Source organism: Micromys minutus (genome assembly GCF_963924665.1).
Source record: "Micromys minutus genome assembly, chromosome: 18".
NCBI lineage: Eukaryota > Metazoa > Chordata > Mammalia > Rodentia > Muridae > Micromys > Micromys minutus.
The window spans coordinates 23999552-24007932 of record NC_137953.1 but is presented as its reverse complement, the minus strand read 5'-3'; the positions used below and the strand labels follow the sequence as shown (position 1 = coordinate 24007932).

The 8381-nt window shown below is 35.6% G+C and overlaps 1 pseudogene across 1 annotated transcript; it reads left to right on the top strand.

The window, feature by feature from the left end:
- The first annotated feature begins 7240 nt into the window (after window positions 1-7240).
- Window positions 7241-8119, top strand: LOC308432569 (putative vomeronasal receptor-like protein 4; annotated as a pseudogene). The gene has a single exon. The product of its transcript is annotated as a putative vomeronasal receptor-like protein 4 (transcript).
- Window positions 8120-8381: the final 262 nt, after the last annotated feature.

Genomic DNA, 8381 nt, shown 5'->3' with positions numbered 1-8381 from the left:
AGGCAGTAGATGAATTGAAATTGATTATTGATCCGTTCAGCCAGTCTTTGACTTTTAAGTGGAGAATTGAGACCATTGAAACATATTAAAAAGGTTATTAATGCATTTGTGAATTAAGGTTCTCAAGATGTTGATTTTTGGTGTTGTGTTCTTAGTAGTACTTTGTGTTGCAGTAACTGTGGCTTCATATTTTTCCACATCTCTTTGTTATGCTCCTTCCTCCCTTCAGTCCAAAATAAATTCATAAATCTTATCATTTTTACAATGAATGTACATTTAAAAAGTTATTCCAGATGCATGTGTACTGAATATGTACTATATGAATTTCAGAATGTGTACACTATGAATTCTAATTGCAATGGTGTTAGTTTTTCAATTCAATTAACAAAACATTGAAATAACTTAGAGGGTGAAAACGAACCCACATTTATTGGTGGGCAGGAATAAGTTTGTAGTATTAAGTTGCATTTAAACTCTACTTTGTATTTTCTCATTTTACTTCTTTACCCATATAACTAACCAAATGTATATGATACCATGAAACTAAAGCTAGTAATATATAAGAAATATAAACTATTTTACTTTTTAACAGCAATTTTCTAGTTTGAGAAATTTCAATTCCAGGGCTAAGAAATTAGAAGACATTTTTAACTTTATATAATAATTTCTTTTAAAATTTTGAGAGATTTGTTTGTTCTTTATGAGTTTTCTAATACAGTAACACTTTTCTGTGTATTTCAAAAGTCTCTGGAAATGAATGTCACTTATTTATTAAGTCCATGTAAAGTTAACCTTAAAAACAGGTGAGCTGTATGCGTTTCAGTAGATAATGGAGTGTTTCAATAAAAATTAATTCAGTTTCAATATTTTCAGTTTTTGAAAATAAACTTTTTAACATTGCTTCTGCTATAATTTGGTGTAAACTCTTCATCATCAATGATAAAGTCAAATACCCCAAGGTTTCCTACAATAATAATAAAATACAGTTGCTGTTATACAATTGCACAGGTTGCTATCTCCCTCTCTATTATTCCACAATACACAGACACACACATACACACACACACACACACACACACACACACACACACACACACACACACAACTTTATTTCTATCTCTAGAACAATATTGAACTGAAGAACAGGTAATGCAGAATTATGAAATGGATGGTTTCAAATATGTAACAAATTACTGCCGGTTAATGTCATATGTCACTAGCCATATAGTGCCAATACTAAAATAACCAATTAATAATTCTGGGGTGTCTGTTTATGATTATTATAGATTTTCTATTTTCTTTTCTGTAATTCATAATACTTGTCTACACCAGTATACTAGGTATGGCTGATGCATTTGATCAACTCAATCAGAAACAGAAGGCACATTCTCCATTTCCCTTACACTTTATTTTATTTCACAAACATATTATTTTTTAGTTTTTCAATCAGTTGATGTAAGGATATTCATGCTAGCAGCCCTGTCCCACATTATGTCATTGCTATACTCTTAGTTTCAGTAGTCCAATAATTTCACACATGCACATGTGCACATGTGCAGGCACACACACAAATGCACACACACTTCCAGTTAATATTTTCATATCTTTCTAAATTTGTGCCATGCAATGTGTGATGAAGTTCTTAGTATGACTAGTTCTACAAAGTTTCTACAGTGACACCTCTGCTTCTGTTGGTTCATCTCAGGAAAAATGGCTTATAAGTTTGAGACTGTAATATTCTAGTCAGTGTGAGTGCTTACTCTTATGCCTGCAGCGAACTCAATTTCCAATGAACAATTCATTCTTTTTAGTTATTTACGACTATCAGGTGATATATATGAAATAATACTGTTGTAATAAGTGATCAGCATTTATTTCTTATGGCATTATTTCAAAAAGATTTCATGGAGCTAGATTGGGTACCTAAGTTATTTATCTCCGGAGATTTCTGAAGACTTATTCTTGCTGTTGACAGTGGACAGCATTTCAGTCAACAATTTCACTTGTCACCTGAAATGCACACACTCATTTTGTGTTCTCTCTGAGCAGTCATACAACTTTTAGGTCATGATGCACTAGATGTGATAAAGCTTAAAATGAAAGTGGAATGTTGACTTACTATAATCGTTATTCCCTGTATTATTTAATCTTCACAAACAGAATACAAAGATCATCATAAGTTCATAAACCAATGCTGTTATAAAATCAAATACTGTGAGAATGAGGAGGTAAATTGATCTTTCCTTAAAAATGTAGACCTAAGTAGAAAGCAGTTCTTGGTCTTTTGTTTCACATCTCTTGAGGCACTTGTCTGCACACTGCTTTGTTTTTCATTCTGTGTCAATTTAATAGTGATGGCTTTTCTACTCTTTAGTATTGTTTATTTTTTAACACTCCAAATTTTATTCCCCTCCTGGTACATGTAGATTTTTGTTTAGGCAATACATAATTATACAAGGAGAAGGGGGGAAAGGGAGAGGAAATGGAAGAAGAGGAGTCAGGAGAGAAGGAGGAGAGGAAGGAACTAGAAGAGGAAGACAGCAAGTGAAAGGGATTTTTTAGTAGGGGTGTACAAAGTGTAGAGGTAAATCTGCCCAAAATAGACTTCACCTTGCTTTCCTAATTACTGAGTTGTGTTTTCATTGAATGGGTTTATTTGGGTTGAAGAAGAAAATGCAACAAATTGGTAATTGGGTTGAAAAGGATATTGCAAAAATTGGCACCCAGCATTTGGTTTAGAACCCAACTAACCTGAGTCTAAATTTCACTGCTCCCTGACCCCGCACCTAAAATAGGGATCTGTGTTGGAGTAGTGTTGGATTGAAAGCGAACTGGGTCTGAGGGGGCCTACAAGAGAACTGCAGAGTGGATCCCTCTCCAAAACCTTTGACAGAGAGCTACAGCCAGGGGTCAGTAACAGGAAACACAGGAAGGAACAGAAGTCTCTGAAACACAACTGCCTGTGAGGTAGCCTGAGACCAGCACACAAGCAAGTGCTGCCAGCTGCTACCCAAAGAGGCCACTCTCCAGGAATAAAGAATCAGAGAGGACCGCAGTGTTCTGAATTGAACAGCAGAAAAAAGTTACAAAGGGCTCCAGATCAGGTATTATGATACTTAGAGATGAGAAACACTATAAATAAATTTTGGGCAGATTACCATTATGCTCTCTAGTTCCCTCCTAAGAAATCCCTCTCACTTGCCGTCCACCTGTTCCAGTTCTGTCCTCTCCTCTTTCTTCCTTGACACCTCCTCTTCCATTTCCTCTCCTTTTTCCCACCTCCTCTCCCTGTCTAATCATGCATTGCCTTAATATAAACCAACAGGTACACCCTCCAATTGTTCCACATCCCATACCTCCTCCCTCTCCACGATGTCCCCAGTCTAACCTACCAGACATCTAAACTTCCTGAAGCTCCAGTCACTTGAAGATTAAGTCCATCTTCTCTGAGTAAACCCAGACCTGGCAGTCCTCTGCTCTATATGTAATAGGGGCCTCATATTAGCTGCTATATGCTGTCTGCTTGGTGATCCAGTGTCTGAGAGATCACAGGGTTCCATGGTCCTCCTACAGGGTCACCCTCTTGCTCAGCTTCTTCAAGCTTTTCTTTAATTCAACCATAGGAGTCAACAGTTTCTGTTCATTGGTTGGGTGCAAATATCTGCATCTGACTCTTTCAGCTGCTTCTGGGTCTTTCAGAGGGCAGTCATGATAGGTCCCTTTTTGTGAGCTCTCCATAGTCTCAGTAATAGTGTCAGGCCTTGGGTCCTCCCCTTGAGCTTGATCCCACTTTGGGCCTGTCCTGGCCTTCTGTTCCTCAGGTTCTTCATTTCCTTCCCTGCAGCTCTTTCATTCAGGATCAATTATGGGTCAGAGATTTGACTGGGGAATAGCTACCACATGCCCCTACTTAATGATGCCCTGTCCTTCTGGGGGTGTGTTCTACAAGTCCTCTCTCCCCACTGTAGGGCATTTCTTCCAGGGTCCCTCCATTCGAATTCCAAGTCTCTGGTACATTCAGGAAAATCCTCTGAACCTCCTGCCTCCCAAGAATGCCTTTTTCCATTATTTCTGCTGGCCCTCTGTACTTCAATCATTTTCCCCCACCCAATGTCAGATCAAATTCACCTCTCCACCCCTCCTGTCCCTTTCCCTCCCAGTCCCTTCCTCCTTTTCCCCTTGTGGTTGCTTTCTTATCCCTCCCAAGTGTGACTAACATGTCCTCACTTGGGCCCTTCAGTTTGTAGACCTTTTTGAGTGCTATGGTCTGTATCTTAGGTGTTGCACTTTTTTTTTTTTTTTTTTTGCTAATATCCACTTAGCACTGAGAACATACTGTGCATGTCTTTTTGGGTCTGAGTTGCCTCACTGATTATGATATTTTGTCATTCCATCCACTTGTCAACAAAACTCAGGATGTCCTCATTCTAAATGACTGAGTTCTATGATTTTTGATGGCCAGAAGCTGGCCAGATGTCCCATAAGGGAAGAGTGAATACAGAAAATGTGCTTTTATATTCTTATGAATGTTTATGAACATACTTAAAAGAAAATATTATAATTTAAATTATTGTAAAGGCCCCCAGCACTGCAACTGTTTATCAAATTAAAAAAGTAAAATTTCTCAGTGGATGAATATATTAACAGCTCTGTAGTTGCGATAGCTATGGTCTTTTATGGTTTGGTCTCAGTTTCAGTGAACCTTAGAGAAAGAAGTTGTATCATTTTCTCTATGTGATAAACATCTACAAAGCAATGGTTGGGAGAGATTATTTGAAGAACATATCTTTTCCAAATTAAAGACCTTTCAAATTACAATCTTTTATCATCTTTTTAGACTACTCATATTACATGTGGTATATTAATAAATTGTATATATAATAATAATACAAAATTATGTGTATTTGCGCATTTGCAACTTTAAAATTGGTATATGAATACTGTTCTTTCAATTGAGAGAGCAGGGCTGAAGTTAAGAATTATTCTTAAGTTTTTAATATAATTATTTAATAATCATTTATTTTATGTATATTAAAGTTTTGTTTGCTTGCATTTATGTGTACTACCAAAATTTCATGTCACAGGCGATAGATTCCCCCAAACTAGAGTCACAAATGATTATCAATCATCATGTCATTGCTAAAAATCTAAGCCTGGGCCTTTGCAAAAACTCAAAGTGCTCTTACCCACTATTCCTTCTTTGCAGCCTCAGTCCCACAGCATATTTTTGCACACAGAATATCATTGAATTACTACCACAAATATTTATATATTGATATGGTAATTAGAGAATTGGTTCTGGCAATTGAGATGGATTCCTTTCTTTATTAGATTAAAAACATTTTAGGATCAAAAATCATATAAATATAAAATTTGTAATTTATCATGTCATCTTCAGTTTCATAGGATGATCTCTTCCTGTAACTTCTGCAGGATTTCTGTAAATGCATGCATGTATCTCAATTTATTCAATGTAAAAGTGAACTTGAAAATATAATTAGGGACTCTTTTTCTTATAAGACTTTGAGTCAATGCAGTGATTTTCTATTTCTTTATAACAGAGCTGACTTAAACCAGATCATTCATAAATTGATCCTATTAACTGAACCAAGTAACTTAAGCATCAAAAGAAAGACTTTTGAGTGAAACTGTAAAAATTTCTGGATCCTGGTGATCTAAGATAACACTTGAGACCTTGATTTTGACTGTATGGGAAGTAATTTAAACAGGAATTCCCCAAACAATCATTACGTGGTCATCTTCTGCAATACATGTTTGTCATAGTGTATGGAAAATAATGTTTGTCTTAATGTCACAGCAAAATGGTAAAATGGGTGAGTTCTAAGGTAAAGGTGGGAGAGATAAATACAGAGAAGAGGGTAGTTAGGTAAAATAACAGCATAGATGGCTAGAAAATGTCATAAGGAATCATAGTGATTGACTTCCCACACCCATCCCCCAAAAGGAGAAAGAAAAATAGTGTGTGAATCTTGTGGTTTTTCTTGGATCTGTTTGTTTTTTGATGCTAATTCCACTTTCCAAAGAAGGGGTACAAAGTCATATACTCAGGTGATTTCATCAGAAGCTTTTTTTTTCTATTTTAATTTTTAATGGGCTAGAACTGGTGACTAGGCAGAATAAGGAAAGCTGGAGGTGGAAAGTTGTAGAGAGGATGGAGAAAGGTCTCTGGAAGAGAGGGAGGTAGAAGAAAAATGGATCTGAAGCACTAGGCCTGGAACAGAGTAGTGTAATGGTAGGTCTGCCCAGTCTAGACACACTACTTGTATTCATATTAACTGAGTTGTTTTTTTCACTTTACTGGCTTATTTGGATTGGAAAGATTACTACAACATTTGTCTTGATAGCTGGGAGTAGTCTTTAACCCTTAATTAGAATTCACAAAGGGTTTTAATGTGATGAGAAGTAATTGGAATCCATCTAGGATCATTCATAACAATAATAGTTACATAAATAATATAGTGTGGACTGTACACTACTGATCCCCCTATGCCCTAAATTCTAGATACTGAGGATGTAAAAAATTTTACGGAGGAAAAACAATTAATAAGATTAATTGAGATAGATCTTTTTGTGATTAAAATGGTAAGACAATCATGAATTATTTCTGTAGTGTCATAAAAACTATAAGTGAAAACATGCACAGAGCATATTAAAATTACATAATATGAGACAGGATTGCCTGATATTTAGGATTGCTTTTGCAAATTTGTTTTCAAACCAACATACATTCTGTTCAGGTGCATAGATGTGATTAATAGTCTGTTCTCATCACTACTGTTTTAGGTGTTAACTATGAATGATACAACTGAAATCATTACAACTGAATTGAATTTCTAAGGCATTAGAAAAAGGTGGATAATATTTTATACCCAAGAGATAAATGGATGATACATAGAAACATATATATATATATATATATATATATATATATATATATATATATATATGTATATGTATATATGTATATGTATATATATGTATCTATATATACACATATATATATGTATGTATGTATATATATATATGCTGTGATATACATTCTGGAATATTGGAAGTTGAAGATACAAGTAAATGAAGAATTAGTATAGAAAATAAAATGATGATATAGACCCACTCTCAAATGGATAACACATTAAACATAATCACTGTTTTGTCCAGATACATGAAATAGAGTTCTACTCAGCTCCTCAGGTGAATATACTCTCCACTTATATCTTCATTAGAGAATGTACTTTATATCCAAGCTGGATTTGGACTTTTTGCAAATATGTTTCTCCTTCTCTTCTGTACTTTCATCATCATAGATCACAGACCTAACCCCATGGACCTGATCTCCCATCAACTGACCTTTATTCACATATTGATGATCCTCACTGGAGGGGAAACTTTGCTTTCAGATGTGTTAGAGTTACTAAAACTTGGAAATGACATCAAATGTAAGACAATATTTTACATACACAGAGTGATGAGGGCCCTCTCTGTCTGTATCACCTGCCTCCTGAGTACGTGCCAGGCTGTCACTATCAGTTCCAGTACCTCTTTCCTAGCAAAATTTAAGCATAAAGTAAAATCGCACATCATCCATGCTTTTTTCTATTTTTGGTCTTTCAATTTGTAATTCAGTAGTAGGTGGATCTTCTATGTTGTTCATTTTACCAATGTGAGTGAAAACCACCAGATGAAGGTCACTAAATCCTGCTCACTTTTCCCAATGAACTACATCATAAGGGCATTAATTTTAACAGTAACAATGTGCAGGGATATATGTCTTGTAGGAGTCATGCTGACCGCAAGTGCATACATGGTGATTATCTTGTTCAGACATCAGAGACAATGCAAGCATCTTCATAGCATCAACCACCTGAGAGCATCCCCTGATAGAAGGGCCACCCAGACTATCTTGCTGCTGGTGGTTTTCTTTGTGGCCATATACTGGTAGCACTTTATCATCTCATGCACCTCAATACTCTTATGGATATATGAACCAGTCGCCCTGACTGTTCAACACTTTGTGACAAATGCATATCCCACAATTGCTCCTTTGGTACAAATCAGTTCGGATAAGAGAATAATAGGTGTACTGAAAAGGTTGCATTAAAAGTGTCACTGTATTTTCTAAAATTATTTTTCTTCCTTTAAAAAGGATACACTCATTTTTGTTTATGTGCACTAGATTTGTTGCACTATGCATGTGTACATTTCTGATACAGAGGTCAGAAGATATCATCAATTCCCTTGACTGCAGTTTCAAATGACATTAGGTGACCTGCTGTTATTGACACGGTAATTGTGCTTTATTTTTAAATTACAAATTCTTCTTAAACTAGAGTTGTTCAAGGAGCAAAGTGACATTCTTCAAA